Consider the following 20,136-nt stretch of genomic DNA (forward strand, 5'->3'; position numbering starts at 1 on the left):
CTAGCCGACGTGTGCAAAAACTGTATGGAAATCATTACTTTGCGACAGTTTTCTGCTTGTGACAGAATACACCTTTTATTATTTATCTAAGGTCTGGCCATTTGATCTCTACTGTATATTTTTAAATGCTGAAACCACAAAAACCTAGCCAATTACATAGTAAAGCAAACATGAATTGCCTTGTGTGTTTTGAGATTCGATAGCAGACATGTCTTTTGATGTTTAATGAATGTCCTCATTTCCTGGAGCTATTACTACCTAATGATATGCCAATGTTATGATACAACAGTGCAGGGAGGCAAGGACTCCATGCTAAATTCTATATCTAATCTCATGGTCAAATGGTTATTCATATAGCACTTTTGGCAAAGCACTGTACATAGAACATATTTATCACAATTATCACCAAACCAAAGTCAGTACTTCTTTATCGACCTTCAAAGGATACAAGACTGAGTTGGCCTTGCTGGGATTTGAACCTGCAATCTACAGATCAGGTACACATTGCAGCAACGAGTGCTCAGCTGGCTGAGCTATCTTGGCTAACATTCTTCAGAGGTCAGTTAACTGAGTAGCGACTGAGGTGCAATATCATAGTGCTTAGATGTTGAACTAACCATGTATGAAGCGCTACATAAGGTTAAATACCTATCTGAATTATCCCAGGGACAGATTTTGCTGAGTTTCTATTTCAATTACAAATGTAGCTTTCATTTGTTTGTTTTTGAACAGCGCTTGGACTTCTAGGAGAATCAGGTTTTGATTGTTTTAATTGTAGTCTTGAATATTTGACAGGCTAGAACACCTGTGATTGGTGTAATGACAATCGCTCAATGACTCTGCTGCCACTGACCATTTATAGTAATGTACCCCATTGACTGCAAGGTTGAAAGGATGTAAACTAGACCGTGCATAGTCATCATTTTACACACTTTTTATAATTAGAGTATACATTAAAAGTGTAAAAATGATCTGCCTTTGCATGATTATGCACACAGCACAGGAACTCTGAAAAATAATATTGTGAAATACTGGTTTGCTTTCACTGGAAAAGAAGCATAATGTGTTACAAAATATTAATTTTCTATTGCAACTTAGTTGTCCATCTTATTAATTATACAATCCTAAAATGCTAGGAAAATAAATATGCACAGTGCTGTTTGCTCCATGAGCAGTAACACAGCAGAAGCTGAATGACAATGAACCATTCCTTTAATCACAGTATGCAGTTTCTTTTTTTGAAAGGCTTCAGAGAAATACATTCTGTTTCAGAGGCTTTTCTCCATGGCCTGCAATTACATCTATGTAGATAAAAAATCAAAAGAAGCGTTCTGGTTTGTGTCAAGTAACCTGACCTTTACACTGCCCTCTCCTCTAAACGTGTGTGTAAATGTACACAAGAAAATAATAAAGCTGTCGTATTTCTAAAATTTTCATGCATAAAAAGGCCTTGTATGTGGCTTATCTGGATGCCTGTGTACGACACTCTCTCGCTCTTGATACTACCCTCTGGCTCCACGCACACTACAGTCCACACTTTGGATGCTCTCATCTCTACTGACATCCCTCTTACTACCTCTCTTTCTTGGACTGACCACTTTCTTCTATCAACACACCTGAAGCTCTCCTCTGCTCTTGCAGTGGCACACCCAGCATGGCCACTCAGCTTCAAAGTCCGCAGCCCATGAAATAAGTGAGAGACTCCGATCCTGACACAGCCATTGTTAACCACAATCTCTCTATCTCCAACACTCTCGATACTCTTGCCCCTGTCTTGAGGGTCCAACTGAAGCCTTCTAAAAAGTGAAACTCTTGGTACGACTCTAATCTTGCAGCTCTTAAATGCAAGAGTAGGGTATCTGAGAGGAAATGGAATTCGTCTGGTGGACCATCTGACAAACTGGCCTGCCACCTCCTTCAAAGGCAATATAGATTCTGCATCCACTCCAAGAAAATAGTCTTTATTGAAGCCTGCATCTCTGCAGCATCTAAGAACAAGGGAAAACTTTTCAAAGTCTGCAAGAAACTGGCCAATCCTGCAGAATCCTCTTCTTCTGTCACACCCACTCAGGACCTTTGCTCGGCCCTGGCTGCATACTTCATCACAAAAATCCAAGACATCCTTTCCCTCTTTCCTCCACACCCCAGCATACACCAATACCGCAGCCTCCCTTGGCCCGCCCTCCACTTTTCCTCTCCTCGCTCTCACCCATCGCACCCATGAGGTCACTAGACAAGTCCCGTCTATGAAGGCTTCATCCAAACAAGTGGACCCCTGCCCCTCCAAAACCATTATGAACAGTATTGACTCCTTCATCCAGCCCTGGCTGATCTCTGCAATCTCTCCTTTTCCACTGTAGTTTTCCCAACTGCTCTCAAGCACTCCCTTGTGCACCCTCTGCTCAAGAAACCCTCTGCCGACCCCTCCATTCCAGCAAACTATTGCTCGATCTCTATCACTTCCTTCCTGGGCAAACACCTGGAGAAGTTGGCTATCTGTCAGCTTATCCTCCGCACTGAACTATTGGTTGCTTCCATGACCATCAGTCTGGCTTTAGAGCATCCAGAGGCACATAAACTGCTTTTCTGAACACCCGTGAAGACCTGTTCTCAAATCTTGACACTAACATTCCCACTCTCCTCATTCTCCTTGATCTCTCCTCTGCCTTTACGGTAAACCACAACATCATGATTGCACGTCTTCCTGACAGCTTGGGAATCACAGGTCAGGTTCTGGCATGGCTAACCTCCTTTCTCACTGACCACCCATCCCAGGTGAAACCCGGAGTCTTTCGATCTACTATTGCTCTCTCAACATGCAGCGTTCTCCAGGGATCAAACCCATTCCCCTGGTTCTTCAACGTCTATATGGCTACTTTGGCACGTGTGATCGACACTTTCACCTCTAACTTCCAATGTTATGCGGATGACACCAAATTATCCTTCAGCCTTCCCTCAGCCGCTTCCTCCTCCTCGCTCATATCTGACTGTCTGTCCACTATTCAGTCACAGTGTGCTGCAAACTACCTCTGCCTCAATGCCAGTAAAACTGAGATCGTTTGCATTGGGACCCCTGCTCCCACTTTCCCACTCTCACTCTGGCCGGCCTCACTTTGTCGAGGACCTGCACCCACCTACAAGGCCAAAAACCTTGGGGTCATCTTCGATTCCACTCTCTCTTCCTCCTCTAACATTTCGGTCATCTCAAAAAAGTCTGAAATACAAAAAAAAGGGGTGCCCGTAAGGCGAATGTGGATAAGGGGGTATAGAGTACTAATTAACAAAAAAAGAAAACATCCACATGAAGGACAAGATTCATTTCATTGTCATTGGTTTACAAAAAGTGATGTACTTCAGGAGAAGGCCTTGGATCAGTGCCCAAAATGTCACTAAGAAAAACAACAAAGTGAATGTACACTCTGATGGAGTTAACATTTTAATATACTTGAATTTAAGAAAAGGAAACATCTAAAAATAACCAGAAATATATGACATAGTTCAAAATCATACAACAAATTTTGTTGAAGGTATATACAGACAAAAGATACATGTATATTTACAAGACTAAATTCTTGGAATTAACAAATCACAGGTGAAAGAAAACATTTGAATTAAAGTAATCATAGCAAATGAAACAATTTCTGCTGTGAAAACAAAAGAGTCAGGGTATTGTTACGTATTGATCCTACTGGGCTGTAGTCATTTATTCAAGACTGTAGACCTGCTTACTATTTGGACAAGTCATTAAATGTATCAAATGCCTAGTGTTTGGACTAGTCATTAAGTTTATCAAATGCCAAATCTCAAAAAAGTCTATCAGCTATACCTCCTCAGAGGCACTCTACCTTTTCTCACTTTCCCCAGTGGTTCACTGTCTCGGGAACCCTGGTTCTCTCCAGGCTGGACTATTGCAACAGCCACTTCCTCAACCTACCGCTTCTGCCCTGCGCCCTTTGCAACTCATCCAAAACAGAACTGCAAGATTTATCCTTAGCCTCAAGTCCATGGACTGCATCTGTCTGGCGCTGAAATCCCTTCACTGGCTCCCTGTGGCTGCAAGAATCAAGTTCAGGACCCTCTGCATTGTCCACAAGGCTCTCTGGGTCCAGGACCTACTAACCTGCAATGTTGTCTACCTAAATACTGTCCCTCACAAGCCCTCCGCTCATCTACCTCCACCTTTCTGCGAGTCAGTCGGTTCTCCAAGCAGAGATTTGGAGGGGGTTCCTTATCCTCAACAGGTGTCTCCCTGTGGAACAGCCCCCCTGCCATCCTCCATCTTAAGCCTGATCTTCTTAAGTTCCGGATACTCCTCAAGACCTTCATCTTCTTCTCCTCCTTATCTCTCCCATCTACCCTGCTAACCTAGCTCTTTTCTCTTTCTCTCTCTCCCTCTTCTTCCTTACAGCTTACCGACTGGACTCCTGGTGTACCTCAGAGTCTCACAAGTCCCGGGGACCCCTGCCAGTTCTATACTTGCCTCAGGGCCCTGAACCCCACCCTTCCTCAATGCACTTGAGAATTAACCAAAGAGAGTGGCTCTCTCTGCACTTACCCCAGTATCCACCAACTGGGTGCACTTGGACCTCCAACTCCGTTGACCATCTGTGCACTTGCACGATCTGAATGCACCTTTGCCTGAAGATCGTCTGTCTGCCCTCCCATGTCTTCACCCCTTAATGTGCACTTGGTAAAACTGTAGAATCGTCACCAGGCCTATTTGCTGTATCTCAATTGTTGAATGTATTATATTCACTTACTCTGCCTATGCAGACTGTTATCGTCTCAGAATTTCTGAACGACTGCTGTTTTTCTCCATGTTACCACCCTTCTTGAGTGCTTTCAAACACTTACCTGTGTATGGGCACTATATAAATAAACCTTACCAAACATTACCATTAAGTCTAACTGTCTCATATCACCCTGTTCTTGATAAGTGGCATGCATGAGGTTGATTCCCATTTGTACATTAGAGGTTGTAAATGACTGGTATGAGGCCCCTGCTGGGAGTGGCGCCTCACCTTGGTCAGTGGGCTTTGTCCAATATCCTGATTGGTCAGGGTGCCTCAAGGCCTGTTTATAATTTTCATTTTCCTAGGTGAGACTCTCACACCTGTGTCCCTCTTTCCTTATTTCCCGTTAGTAGTTAGAGAGCTGGCTTTTCAATTCTGACACTAAGACCTAATTGATGTTGTGCACCCTGCTCTGAGCTACCAACCAATCATTTCTTTGCTGCACCTCATGCTGATGTGATTCTTTCTCCCCCTGTAAGCCTTGAATGCTGTGTGCATATTCAAGGCGCTTTTCCTTCAGGAGAATCATCTCGTTCTCTTGCTCATCCCTACAATACAATGCCTCTAACAGTTCAGCTTCTATTTGTCTAACACACTCTACTAGCTCATTCCTTTTTTCTCTATTTCTGGCCAGTTCCTGAGAACCTGACTGTTCCTTCTCTTCATCCACGTTCATCCTGAATGCATCTTGGTCTTTGGCCAGTTGTAAATTCTGTTTCAGGATATTTAGATTCTGCCGCATTTCATCCTTTTATGAGTCCATCCTTCTAATGATGAACTGACTATTTTCTCTTTCCAATTCCCTAATTTGTTGTTTGAAGGCCATAATGTCATCTAGCAACACTCTGTTATGACCAGTCTGGTCATTCAATTGGGAATGCAGGCCACTTACACTGTCTGCACCCTAAGTGCATGCATTATGCAGTGCAGCACATTCTCTCTCTCTGCACTGGCTTGCTGTTATGTTTTCAGCTCATCCTGTAGTTGCTCAATGAGCCTTTTTTGTTTTAACTCAAATCTTTTTCTCTGATTCACTTTACCTCCAAGCTGTGTGAGTTCTCTCTTAGCCTGTTTCCAGGCCTCAGTATGCTTCATCACATCAGCCTCACTCTTGCACTCTCTCTTCCACTAACTGCAACCGGAAGTATAAATGAGCTATGAGTTGAGCCATTTTACTAAGTTCCACATGAGCATTTTTGGTCATATAAACCCAACTGATTGCCCTAACGACATCATCTCCTCTCCGGAGTCTGCTCTATCAATCAACTCCGAAGTCCAATCATTTGTTAAACTAACCCCTCGCCCATCCTTTGGTTTTCCTTCATTCCCCAACTCTGCTGTAGAACCTGCCCTCATGGCCATAAACACCTCGATTCTCTCACTTACCAAACTCTTTGAAATCCTAGACTTCCGTGTATGTTCTCAGGAAGCTCTGCTAAATAACTTAATTAGCAAAATTGATTGGCTGGCTATAAATTTTCCGGCACTTGTGAAACCAGAATTAAACACTAAAAGTGCTATCCCTTCCTCTGAGAGAGACATCACACCTGTTGAGGAGGCTCGTGGGTACGCGACCCAAATTCCAATCCCTGCGATTCCAGGTCCACCGGAGTCATTCTCTGTCCCTGAGGTGGATCTATGGACTGAGCCTGAAGCAACGCCTTCCCTTCCACCAGATCAAAATCCAGTCTATGAGATCTTCAATCGTCGCTTACAGAATAAGAGACGAAAACCTAAAAAACATAATAAGTCAACAATATTGCAAAGTCTGAATACTGTTCCAGACCAGGTATTGGAAAATCCGCAATCAAAAAAAAAAACAAGACACAAACCTTGACCAAAATAAACAAACTAGCTGCTTCTAAAGCCAAAAAGTGTGTAGATAATATCTCCTTACCATCTGAACAAAATCTGCAGCCTATTCCGTCGTCAGCCCAGGTAATTCCTGCTTTTTCTTCAAAAGAGCCCACCTTGGCCCCCGAGCTGCCCTCGGATGGTGTGATGTCTCTCGCAGGTAAGAAGCTTGTTTCTATATCTCCTTGTATTGAGCCTGTACCATCCTCAAGTGTTGTAGAATCTTTAAACAAGGATTCAACAAACGATGACCTAATGAATTTATCGGTTTACTCAAATAACATTTCTGTCATAGAAGCGGTGCACCAAAGCCTCCATCAGGATAGAGCAAGAGCTTTACCTCGAGATCCAATGTTCTGCATCGTATTGGATCATGATGCAAATCCATTTATGACCCTTGAACAAAAAAGAAAAAAAACTGGTGAAGAGAGCGCCTTTTCCTAAAGACTCCCCTGTGAGAGACCAAGAGCACACTGCTCTGAATCAACCACTGTCTCTCTCTTCCACAGAAACTGCAAACGTGGGAGTTCCCATCAATTTACCACTCTCTGGTGACCCGTCTGATTTCAACTCTCCTGATGTGGAAGTTTTTCATGAGGAAGAATGGCTTCCCAAAGTTCTATGAAATGAAACACTCAGGCTCACTATGATTGATAGAATATTTTCTGATCCCTTCCCAAATAGGACTACTATTTGAACAATATTTCACTCCTTACCGCAGTTAAAACACATTAACTCAGAGGATAATGATGGTGTTTCCTATCCTATCCCAGCCCATCAAGACATTGTTGATGTCAAAATTCGATCTTTAATTGTAAAACATTACTATTTGAAAAAGGCCTTCTACTTGAACCTATATCTCCTCCGACTCCCGATCAACAGAACTTACCAGGAACAAAAAATCAATTCCCCCCTCACTCCACTTCGAATCCCTCATGCTCCAATTGCAATCCAACCACCAAAATACAACCACCCCCGCAACAATCCAAATGAACATGGGTTTCCTCTACTAGATCCCTTTAAAAAGATAATCACTAGCAAGATAGGGTTCCCCAACACCAATGCAACCCTTATTTCTGGGAATACTCGTGGGTTTTCCCACCTATTGAACACCAAATCACTTTTACTTAACAACTATGACGTCATTTTGTTACAAGAGACATGGATGTCTAGCATTCCCCTTTGGCTGGACCATCAACTTGTAGCAATTAATGCTTCTAAACCAGCAAGGGGAAGACCTGCAGCAGGCCTTCTTATAGCAGTAAGAATTGACTCTCAGCTCTCCATTACTGCATGGAAAAGCCTGGATCCTGGTATCCAACCAGTCTTAATTACGACTGATAATAAAGATCATCCTTTTTTTCCTAAAACTGTGGTCATAAATATATACTGGAATCCAGCATCTGTGGCTGCTCTCAAATTTGCTGATAAAATTGAGTATATTCTTGACCAAATTCTTCTTGAACCTGATATAACCAACACAATAATTGCTGGCGACTTCAATATGAATCTGCTACATTCCTTTGAAAAACTAAGTAACACAAGATCAGGCAAATGGCTATCCCTAATGAAAACCAGAAATTTTACATTATTAAATGGCACATTCCCTATGGATGTACCTCCGAGACCAACTTGGACAAGAGGCAACCTTCAATCAATTCTAGATTATGTCTTTATCTCAAATAATTCAACTAAAACAATAATGAATTTCCAAATTATTCAAACCACGTCGAGCGATCATAATTTGGTGCTAACTTCTTGGAGACCACACTCTAAAATAAATACTGAATACTATAGAGTCCCAATTGAAATGAACAATGCAAGGACAAGAATTTGGTGGACCCCATCTCGCATAAACTACTTAACACAACTCTTGCATCAAAAACAAGAGGAGATGGACCACATATGCTACAATGATTTAATTCAGATTATCCTTGAATTGAGCACTAAATATGCCAAGCCGAGCTTTGCTCATAAACATAAATGGAACCCTGATATAATTTCTCTTAGAGCAAAACTAAGGCGTGATATAAGATCACTACCGGTACATGATAATAAAACATTACAACAAAAAATAAAACATAAATATAGAAATCCAATTAAGCAAATAATAGCGTCAATAAAACAGAACAACGCTGAAGCAATGCTAAAAGCTCTTCTTACCAAAAAAGCAGGTGAAATATGTAAACTAATAAATAGATCAGAAAAAACAGCTGAAAAATCTATTTTATTAAATTGCATTGACCAAAGGACATGGGTAAAACACTACGAGAATCTCCTACTTAAACCACAAGAAGATCATTCTTCTAAAAATCAAAGTGGTCTTGTCACCAAATCGTTGGATTTTGACCTTTTGGATATAATTATTATAATCAAAAAATGTAATAATTCATGTGCCCCCGGTCCTGACATGATAACAAATGCTATTTTAAAGGAAAACCCATAAGCATGGGCTGATGTCTTATACTTGATTTTTAAAAATGTCATAAACCAAAATAAATTTCCAATAATTTTTAAATCCGGGGATAGATCTTCCCCATGTAACTATCGCCCTATAGCACTTTTAGACGTGCCAGGGAAAATTTTAGCAAGGCTTGTGGTGCGAGATTTTACAAAATGGCTCTGCGAGCAAGATCTAATGGACCATTATCAATCCGGCTTTGTCCCAGGTATAGGTACATCACTAAATCTAATTATTATTGCCATATTGAAAGCCCAAACCATTCGAAGTAAACAGCCAATGTATCTTGCACTAGTCGATTTTAAACAAGCGTTCGACTCCATCTCTCGCACTGTGCTATGGGAAAAACTATCTAATGCTAACTGCCCTGCTCACATTTTTAACCTGATTTTATTGTTTTATTCGAACACGAGTGTAAGAGTAAAACTTACAACCGACGGTCTCTTGTCAGACACAATAAGAAGAAATACAGGCTTAAAACAGGGATATGCGTTTGCTTCAATCCTTTTTAACTTTTCTATTAGTGATTTTTTTAAAGAAATGGTGACCGTGCAGTTGTTTTCCCCACGGCTAGGATCTTTAACAATACCCTATTTATTATACGCAGATGATATGGTTCTTTTTGACAAAACCCCTATAGGACTTCAGAGAAAATTGAATGCGTTATCACAATACGCAGAAATAAACAAACTTGAAATCAATATTAAATAAACAAAAATTCTAATTGTTCAACCTTCTCCACAACAATCTATAATCAAATTTAAGTGGTACATTTCCAACTGCCCACTTGCTATAATATATCAGTATAAATATTTAAGAGTCAATATCAATTCAAACATAGCGGACATCCCCTATAAAGATGAAATCTCTAATAGAATGAAACTTCTAGCAATTCGAGCGAATGCTCTACAAAGAAAGTATGGTTGGTTCTCTTTAATACCTGCTCGTATGTTTTATTTACAGAAAGCAGTACCCATTATAACATATGCAAGTCATACCAAAATTATGAACAAATAAGTAAATTGGGACTATATTGAAGGTTTATACTGGAAAGCAATTTTGCCGGTCCATCCAAGTTACCCAATAGCCATAATTCAATATGAACTTGGGCTGTCTTCCCTAGCTCTGGTAGTTTCTTGGGCAATGTTAGCATTATATCGAAAAGCTCTTCTCACTCCAGATAATGCTAAAAATGTATTTCCGGCGGTAAGAGACATGATGAAATCCTCAGGCAATAACTCAACCTCCTCTTGGGCTGATGAGTGTAAAAACCTTGCTATCTTTCCAGTCAAAGCGAAAATCAAGCTACTTAGATACGATTGGATTCTCACAAGGGAAAAATGTCTCCAATATTCAGCCTTCAAAGCAGGTCCTTTTATTGTAAAAGCATTGAACGACATCCCGAAAATACATCTCAGCATTTCCAGATAAATCATATGCAGATATTTTTTTACAATTTAGACTAAATCTACTTCCAACCAAGATCAAATTGGCTCAATACTCCAAAGACCCAATGTTAAGCACTCTCTGTAGATTCTGCAAAATCTCTATGAATGAAGAATCTATCTTTCACCTAATCTCGGAATGTGCCTTTCTACTTGACTTAAGGATAAAACATTTTTTTAAGTTTTTTAAACATAAAGTATTACTTACCAAAGAACAATTATGGCATGAGATATTCAACACATCAAATGTCTCGCTTATTATAGCAACGGTACAATATCTGAATGAATTGAATCTATCTGAAAACTAATGCAACTATTACTATATTTTAACTGATGTGATGATTTTGTACAATATTATAATATATGAAATTTTAATTCTTCTGTATCAAAATAGTAATGATTTATGTGGTTTTAAAATGTAAATTGTATTATAACGGAGATGTACGATCTAAAGCATATGACTATGTAAAAAAAGGGAAAAAAAAGAAATGTAACCTTGATATGAAATATTGAAAAAGTTGATTTTTCAACTAAACCAATTTTGAATAAAAAAAAATGCCTCAAATGCTGTGCGCAATATTTCACCTTCACACCAATGCCAATTCCCACTGAGGTGACCTGTTGCACCATTTTAGTTTGCCAACTCCCGGCTTTGGCCTCACCTCATTCTCCTCGAATGAATAGCTTAGCCAGGAAGTGCTTGCTGGCACACCCTTCTATGGCGGTCATTTTAAAATGGCTTTTTGCAACTTTTGTAAAACTTTATTTGCGCTGGGGCAAAAATCACCCTGTTCCTGCTTGATTTCTACACACAATGCCAAATAAAAATCAATTCTTACACAATCTCCTTTTTGCCTTATCATTCTACATAGTCTTATTTTTCTATATCTATACTCCTCGCTGGAACTAAAGGGTCAAGTTTTACAGTGGCCTTTTAGAAATTCACAGCAACCTTGTATCTACCTCAATGCAGTTACACCAAAATTAATATACTGTCCCCAATGCACTTGCCATGAGTCAACAATAGTAGACCAGATCCCGGTGCACAAGCCCCCTATTTGTCATGTTATATTGAGACCACCCTTAACCTGGGGAGCTCCTTCCCACCCCAATCAAGGAACCCTGCAATACTTGCTTGAGTTTGTTTAGTGCTGGCCTTACTGAAGACTCATATAGAGTCACACAAATCTCCGCCTACTCCTGTGCCCACAGCAAGCCAAGAATCAGGCTCTGGTATAGGAAACATATTTGAATGACAAAACAATCGAAATCAAACTAAAACAACACACACCAACTTCTTTGTGGTCACAATTAAACTTCTTGTTACAGAAATAAATAACAAAAATTGGTTGTGAAAAACACAAATCACAATTCTTTGCTGTCTAAAGATTACATTTAAAGAAATAATCAAACTGGTCAATGAACACAAGCAATTTACATCTATAGTGTTGTGCAATTTCGATTTTCCTGCGTACTTAAAAGGCTAGCAGTGTGGTTTATAGATTGGTGCAAATGCATTTGCCAATTATGATTTCACCCACATTGTTGCTTTAAAATAAACACATGGTGTTTTAGAGGTTTGTTTTCAGACCCCACCTACTTTGGTCTGTGTTGGGGAAGTCAGACAGAAAAATTGGAATGATTTGGGAATTTTGGACTGCAGACTCCCCTCCACCTAAAGGCTTGTGTTTGGGAAACTGACAGTAAAAATCGGGATGATTTTAGAATTTTGGGAATGAGCTTTATTAATTTCAAATTTAAAAAAAATCATCACATGGTGTTCCGCCAAATGGGGAATTCATTAAATTAATATTTTTAGTTAAATAGGCCAATGATCTACACAGTTTTGCCCCCCCCCGGCCTCCCACTATAAAGGGAAAGGATTTAAGGCATGCAGACTCCCCCACCGTTTGGTTTCAAATGGTGAAATTCTACTTATATTTAAACCCTCTGTTTAAAGTACAGGAAAGCCAGCTGCATTTTAGGACCCTCTGGAAGGACAGGGCAGGGGTCTGGCCAATCCACTCGCAAGGATGGTACCCAGCGCTTCTCCCTAGGACCAGGCAGATTTTAGGCCTTCCCAGCAATAGACAACTCCCCCCAGATGCAATTTCAGCAAAATCTCCTTTTGCTGTTTCCTTGTGGCTGTCAGATGGTACATTTCAGCAGCTCTGTCTCTTCCTCATAATGCATTCACTTTATATACCAGTGATGACACCATCAGGATTTCAATACAAGGCAATTCCCTGTAAGAATTCTCGCAACTAGGATTTGACAATTCACCTTTCTCTCTACCCCCAAGTCCAGCCTCTCTCTAAGGATTGGTTTAGGGGTGTGGAACAGACATATGGCAAATTCCATTTGCAATCCCCTTTTGTTTTCATGTCAATTTTTGGCACCAATCTAGTATGTGTCAAACCTGTATGATTTACTAGTAGCTGCCATTATATATAATGTATATATTTACAAAAAACAGATTTTTTAGCAATTTATTCCGACATTCGTACTTTTACCCTCTGCCAGTACACCAACTCTCAAATTCAGAACACATTCAGAGCAGCCAGGAACACCTTCAGCTGATCATTGCAACTCCCTAAATCGCAGGTGGAGGAATTTTATATCAACAAAATTGCCTGGAAATTATCTAAAAAATGAAACATACATGTAATCAGTGCAACTTGTGGTTTCTGGGAAATTGCAAAAATTGTAACAGTCTATTTAAATAAAGGGGATGTTTATATGTGAAAATATGAGCTTCCCTCCCTCCTGGCCATTTGTCACTCCTAGCCAGCCTGTCACCAGAGTATTTTTTATTTATTATTATTGTTATTTGAATTCAGAGTTCAGCCTTGATTGCAGCCATTGTTTTCGAACCTCCCCCCAATATTCCAGTCATGCACCAGCTACAACATTTGGCCCCTTCAGAGACAGCAGGCCTAGGGAAACCTGGTCTTCAACACCCTTCATGCAGGCCACATTTTATTGCATTTGTAAACAGTTGGGATGCAAGCCAGGCTATCATTGGGGAGTCCTTTGTGAATTTTGCCCAGAGGCCAACCATGTGTCCTTGGCTAAAAGGAACTCGCATATTGCATTGTCTAACATCAGTCTTGATTATTTGATGTACAGTGTGTTTTACTGCTATGGGTTCACTTTGCTTCCAGTCATTAATAAAATACATGTTTAATTAGCTGCTGTTCATTTTTCTGCTGAAAACTTGGTCTGAATTACCACGGTGCACCACCTTTTTATGGTTGGTAGTTTCAGTGAAAAAGCTGCATTTATTTTTCAGCCATAAATGTGATGTGCTTTTCTGATCTGCACTTGGATTACATTTTTGTTTTAGCTTTCTCTAGAACTCAACTGCAGAAAGACATCCACATAGTCTGCCTAAATAGGCCTCTTTTCAGCATGCAGTTTTCTGAGTGTTGGCAAGTCATTTCCCCAGTGGGTACTTCAGTTCCATTGGTTTAGGGCCTTTGTTTACACACCACAGATGTAACATTTGAAGTTCCTTGGGTGTGCATCTGATGTAGTCACATTTCTTCAGTCCTTCAATAAGTTGGGATGCTGTGGGTTGGACAGATTTCATTGGTGCCACTGTTGTTGCTGGAACACCTAGGAGGTGGGCTTAACAAACCTTCCAGCTGGGAGAGATCCAGGGATCAGACAGAAGTTCTGAAGTCCATGGTCGGGCTTAAGAGCTTGACTTTGAAGAGGAGTGAGAGCTGGCACTAGGCTATCTGCATCTTCATGGAGATGTGTATTATCAAGGCGAGGCCACCATTAATGATTAAACTGAGGGACAGTGTTGTATGTGCACATTCTCATTTTCAATGCTTTTAAGAGAAATTGCGGTTTTCATGCAGAAGAGCTTTCCTCTGTTCCCAATTGGCCTTGAAGAGCCATTCGCTAGTATGGAGCACCACACCCGATTACAGCCAAGTTATTAGAGTTGGCTGACAGCAACGTATTCCTTTTGAGAAATTTACTCAGAGTGAGAGCTGTGCATCCTGTAATGGGAAAATGATTGGTCAATATTTAAAGCGATGAAGCACTCTGACTGTATTACTTTGTGTCTGCATCTCATTGTACATAAGGCCATTGTTTAAACAAGAAAAAAAACATTTATTACACATGGGCAAAAGCTTTCTTCAATCAGCATTTAGTAGCTGGCATTAACATTCTTCCCTAAAGGTGAATTAACATAATGAGTTCATAATGATTTAACTCATACAATTGCGTTTATGTTGTGTAATAGTTTATATTTCTAAGTTTATAGACTGAGCGCAAGGTCATTATCATTGCATAATAACCTGACCCCAAATTATTGGCTTATGCCGAAGCTGCTGCCTGGAAATTGGGGATGGGTCATTATCCCAAGCAAAATGTATCCTCCCGAGGTTTCCAGGCCTATTAGCACATGGGGTTGTGCAACAAACAAATAAAAATGTTTGTATTAGCGAAAAAAGAAGCAAAAACAAGTAAATTGCAATGTTTGCTTATTGAGCGTGGAACCAGTAGCAATAGACTTTATACATTTTGTGTTTCTAAGTAGTTTGTTAGCATTGGGAATTGAACTGCACATGCTCCTCTCTGCCTTTACACAACTCAATGCAATTGTTTCTGCACTGCTTGTGAGTCTGCTGCTTAGTTCAGAAATCAGAATATTTGGATTGAGGTCTCTTTCAGAGATTAGAGACTGCATTCCGAGAATTGGGATAGAGTCTGTTTTAGAACCCATGTCAAAGTGTTTGAAATTTTGTTAAAACAGTTCTTCATATAATTCTAAACTTTATGGGAGACTCCACACATAACACTTTAGATTCAATAGATACAATGGTTATGTTTTTAATGTGGAAAGTCTCTACACAGATGATCCTCAAGAAGTTATAATATGTCTCATATTCCACTCTCAAGAGATGTGAGAGGCTTCCATACCATACCCTGTGATTTATCCACAATTGTAACAAAAATGTAATTGCAATGACATTAAACTATTTGATTTCCATATCAGAATTATATACCCAGCTGAACAATGCATGCCTGGGTGATACGTTTGACTCCAGCGTTGCCAACAATGTTTTGGGGACCATATTGAACCAGTGTCTAATCTCTATCAACCATGTCTAAAATAATTAGAATAGATACAATATTAATCTTTTTCTGTTTTATATAGGAATGCCAGAACCCTTCCAAGAATACACAAGTTGGCTCAAAATAGGCAATTACAAGTTTATAATTTATTGAAGTAAAGAAGAAAATAATTTGTGGCTCTACTAATAAGTCATGGCTTTCGCATATTACATACAACACTGATTCTGCAAGTCAGCATCTTGGGTATTATGTCTAAATAGTTTGAAGGAGTTACTACCTTATGGCTGTTTCCTCTGTATTTGGCAGATTTGCCTCAAATTACTGACTTAGAAAATGAAGACAGGGTGTTACCCGCCAACCTGAGAACACAATGTTACATTAAAAACAATATATAGGGCCCAGAAGCAAGTGAGGCATGCAGAGAGAACTCTCCTAATTAGCGTGCCACATATAGTTCAGATACTAATAATCTGAACTAGTTATATAGGTGTTACCACATGTAACCTCATTAGCAATAAAACGAGCAGCTAGTTAGAAGCAACTGGTACATTAGACACATTAGACAAGATTCATACCAAATCAAAAGCTCACCTTTATTTATGAAGAGAGGAATCATCAAGCAGCAACTGGTGAAGATCTGCACAGGGCCAAGTGAAAACAACATTACAATTATGTGTCTACTCTACCCATCACTGAGACATTTTCCATGAAAGGATCTTTCTCTTTTCAATTCAAAGAGCAATCTACAGAATTACCCATCAGGAATTGCAATGGAAACACAGATGTTTTCCTAATTGAAACACCAAAATGTGATCTACTGTAATTCATGCCCATGTGAACTGTTTAATGTACGGCTTTTAACAAGGAAATCTACAATCTGAATCAGTGAGTGTATGTAAATGATCCATAATGGTGACAACACACTTAAATTTGTTTAACATTTTATGGTTCAAAGGCATCTAGACTACGAAATCAAAATGACACTTGCAGAAGAAGAAAGGAGATCTATAAGCTATTGAATAGTACTTACTGCTGAGTATTCTCAAAACAAACAAGTATTAGCAAAGCCATTGTTTCTGCTTTTTTAAATTAAAATATGTGTTGTGTATAGATAATTTAGTGGTGTGTTTTGATATCTGATTGTATGTAGGTTGATTGCATGAGTTTACATATGATATGATATGGCATTTATAACGCGCCTATACACAAGTGTTTCAAGGCGCAACGAGGCAAGGGAGGAGGAACAAAGGGAGGACAGACAAGGATCCTACTATGCCAGGAGTCATTCATATCGCGCAAGTGCATGAGATGGGGGGAAAAGGGAAAGTGTGGGGAAAGGGGTAAAAAGGGACAGTGCAGTACATGAGCATAGAATAATATCAATAAATAAAGTAGCGGCCAACTGGTGGCAAGTTCAAGGTAAGTGCAGACATCAGGTGTCAAGTGCTGCATGGATACAGAAACAATCCCCAAGTGCGGGGGGTGCCCGGCAGGCAGTGCTGGTGTGTGAGAACAGGCGGGGGAGGGACCAGGGCTCAAGAACAGAGGGTGGCCAGGTAACCAGTGCAGATTCAGTGTTAGCAAGGAGGTCAGCAGGGGAGAGGAGGAGAAAAGGCAGAAGCAAAGAGAAAGGTTTTGAGGTGCTTCCGGAACTGCAGGTGGCTCTCCTCAAGTTTCAGGGAGGCAGAGAGGCTGTTCCAGAGGGAGGCCCCAGCCGAAGATAGAGATCTACCACCAACTTGTTGCTTGGAGAAGCGACTGACCCTAAGGGAGTTGGAGGCGGATAAGCAAAGAGCTCGAGAGGGAGGATATTTAGGAACAGAGAGTTGAAGGCATTGAGGCACCAGGCCCCAGAAGGCATTGTGAACAATGTAGAGGGTTTTGAACTTGATCCTCGCAGCCACTGGGAGCCAGTGCAGAGATTTCAGTCCTGGAGAGATATGATCCATGGGCTTGAGGCCAAGGACAAGTCTCGCAGTCCTGTTCTGGATGAGTTGCAGAGGGCGGAGAGTAGAGGCAGGCAGATATAGAAAGAGGCTGTTGCAGTAGTCCAGCCTAGAGAGAACCAGAGCTGTGGAGACAGTGAGCTTCTGGGGGAAGGAGAGGAAGGGTAGAATACCTCTGAGGAGGTGCAACTGCTGTTGTGACTTCTTAGATACATCTGAGATGTGAGGAGGGAAGGAGAGTGTGGAGTCGAGATGACCCCAAGGTTTTTAGCCTCTCAGTTAGTTGACGGAGGGGGGTCAAGAGCAGCCGGCCAGAGAGCAACAGGAAAGGAGGGAGCGGGTGTGCCAATGAGGAGAATCTCAGTGTTACTGGCATTAAGGCAGAGGTCATTGGCAGCACACCACTCCTGGATAGCAGACAGACAGTCAGAGATGAGCGATGGAGACGAGGTGGCCAAGGGTAGCCTTAAAATGAGCTGAGTGTCATCCGCATAGTACTGAAAGTTGGGGCAGAGAGCGGCAACTAAGTGTGCAAGAAGTGCCAGGTATAGGTTGAAAAGCCAGGGGGAGAGGTTAGACCCCTGGGGCACACCACAGGTAGATAAAAAGATATCAGAGAGGAAGGACCCAAGTTGGACCTGGGAGGGTCGGTCCGAGAGGAAAGAAGTCAGCCACGCCTGGGCCTGACCGGTGATACCCAGATTATCATGGAGGCATTTGAGCAGGATGGCATGGTAGACCGTGTCAAAGGCAGAAGAGAGATCAAGCAAGATGAGGACACAGTGGGTGTTAAAATCAAGGTTGAAGAGCAGGTCTTCACGGATGTTCAGGAGAACAGTTTCCGTGCTTCTGGCAGCTCTGAAGCCAGACTGATGATAATAAAGACAACCAACAAATTCGGTGTGGAGGTTAAGCTGGGAGATGGTTTTTCTAGGAGTTTGCCCAGGAAGGGAGTGATGGAGATTGGGCAATAGTTAGCCAGGCAGGAGGGGCCGGCAGAGAGTTTCTTAAGAAGAGGGCGCACAAGGGAGTGCTTCAGGGGGAATGGGAAGACTCCAGTGGCAAAGAAGTGGTTGCAGAAGTCAGCCAGGGCAGGAGCCAGGGAGTCAATGTGGTCCTTGATGGTTTTGGAGGAACAGGGGTGAACCTGTTTTGACAAGACTTTTTTACAGATCATACTTGTCTAGAAATCTCATCTGCAGAGAACAGGGGAAAGGCAGAGAAGGAGGGAGGAGAGGTGGCTGCAGAATGGCCAGAGGAAGAGCAGGGAGTAGAGGGAGGGGGAGAGAGGAGGAGAGTGAGGCCAGGATGTGCTGGGTTTTAGAGATGAAGTGAGAAGCCAGTGACATGCAGAGGGCCTGGGAAGGGACAGGAGAGGTAGAGACTGCAGCAGGATTGGCCAGTTCCTTGCAGATTTTAAAGAGTTCAGCCAAGGTGTTGGATGCTGCAGAGGTGCAGGCTTGGATAAGAGCTCTCTTATTGGTGAGGACAGAGAGGCGGTATTGCCTTTGAAACAGGCGGCAGGCTTGTACATGCATACTATTTGTATTATTTGAGTATATGGAAATATGGCTAATGTTTTATGTGTAAGTGTGTATCACTGATGTAGTGTAGGAATGGTACCCTACAGAGAGGTAGCCCCATGATGTGGCCAGGTACTTAGTTCAAGCGATATATTGGAATACTATGCCAATGTACTGCAAATGCTCAAACAAAAGGCATGGATTGCTATAAAACAGCCGAGCATGCCCAACACCTAACAGCTAGTGTACTAAGCCATACTATGTCCCGTATATGCTAGGGGTCATATGACAAGAATGTTCCAGCACAAATCAACAAATCCAAACTTTTTTCCAGTCCACAGACTACAGTCTGATAATACCTGGGGGTTCACAATTTACCCTTATAGACTGAGGGAGGCGTCATGATTATCAGATAATGACCCACTACTGAGTTATGGCTTGAGGTAAAGCTGAGGGCCATAATTTGGGGAAGGGTCATTAGCTCAAGTGGTAATAAATATAGCATACATATTTAAAGTCATAATATGTCAATTCAATCTCATCAAATGCCAGTAGCAAGGTAACTGACATGACATGCAATCTGCTGTCATCATATGGCATACCTCCTCCTATGTCAGAAGTTACCAAAATGTACATGTGCTCTGAGTACTCTTTTCAAACTTCATATTCCTGGTACTTGCAAAATATGCCAAGTATAAGAATGGTAATACAGTGAGATGCCCATATAGTCTAATGACATCACATGCCGGCTACTCCTAGCCCATGGCTTGGTGTCATCACGTAGCCTTGTACTCAGTTAATGTACAAAGTAGTTCCATCATATGCTCTAGTAGTATCACCACATGCTTGATCTTCCACAGAAGAAGTGTCTTCCTGACGATATCAGTCGAGCCAACATTGATTTGATCCTTAGGAAGCCTGTAAAATCTCTTGGTGCCTAATAGACTGGTTTCAGGGTTTTCCAAAACGTTGGCTCATGATGTGACCTTAATTTCTCTATTGCAAGGATGACTTCAA

At 41.2% G+C, this 20,136-nt stretch overlaps 1 long non-coding RNA gene across 1 annotated transcript in view; it reads right to left on the reverse strand.

Moving 5' to 3' along the window:
- Positions 1 to 10,391: 10,391 nt before the first annotated feature.
- Positions 10,392 to 20,136, reverse strand: part of LOC138516433 (uncharacterized) — a 148,681-nt gene continuing 138,936 nt past the window's right edge. The window contains exons 2-3 of the long non-coding RNA XR_011282270.1: positions 16,242 to 16,287; positions 10,392 to 14,566 (exon numbers count right to left, since the gene is read on the reverse strand). This is a non-coding gene — a long non-coding RNA (uncharacterized lncRNA). The remainder of the gene's footprint in view (positions 14,567 to 16,241; positions 16,288 to 20,136) is intronic.

This window comes from Ambystoma mexicanum, chromosome 6q (genome assembly GCF_040938575.1).
Source record: "Ambystoma mexicanum isolate Mex_15411 chromosome 6q, UKY_AmexF1_1, whole genome shotgun sequence".
Lineage (NCBI taxonomy): Eukaryota > Metazoa > Chordata > Amphibia > Caudata > Ambystomatidae > Ambystoma > Ambystoma mexicanum.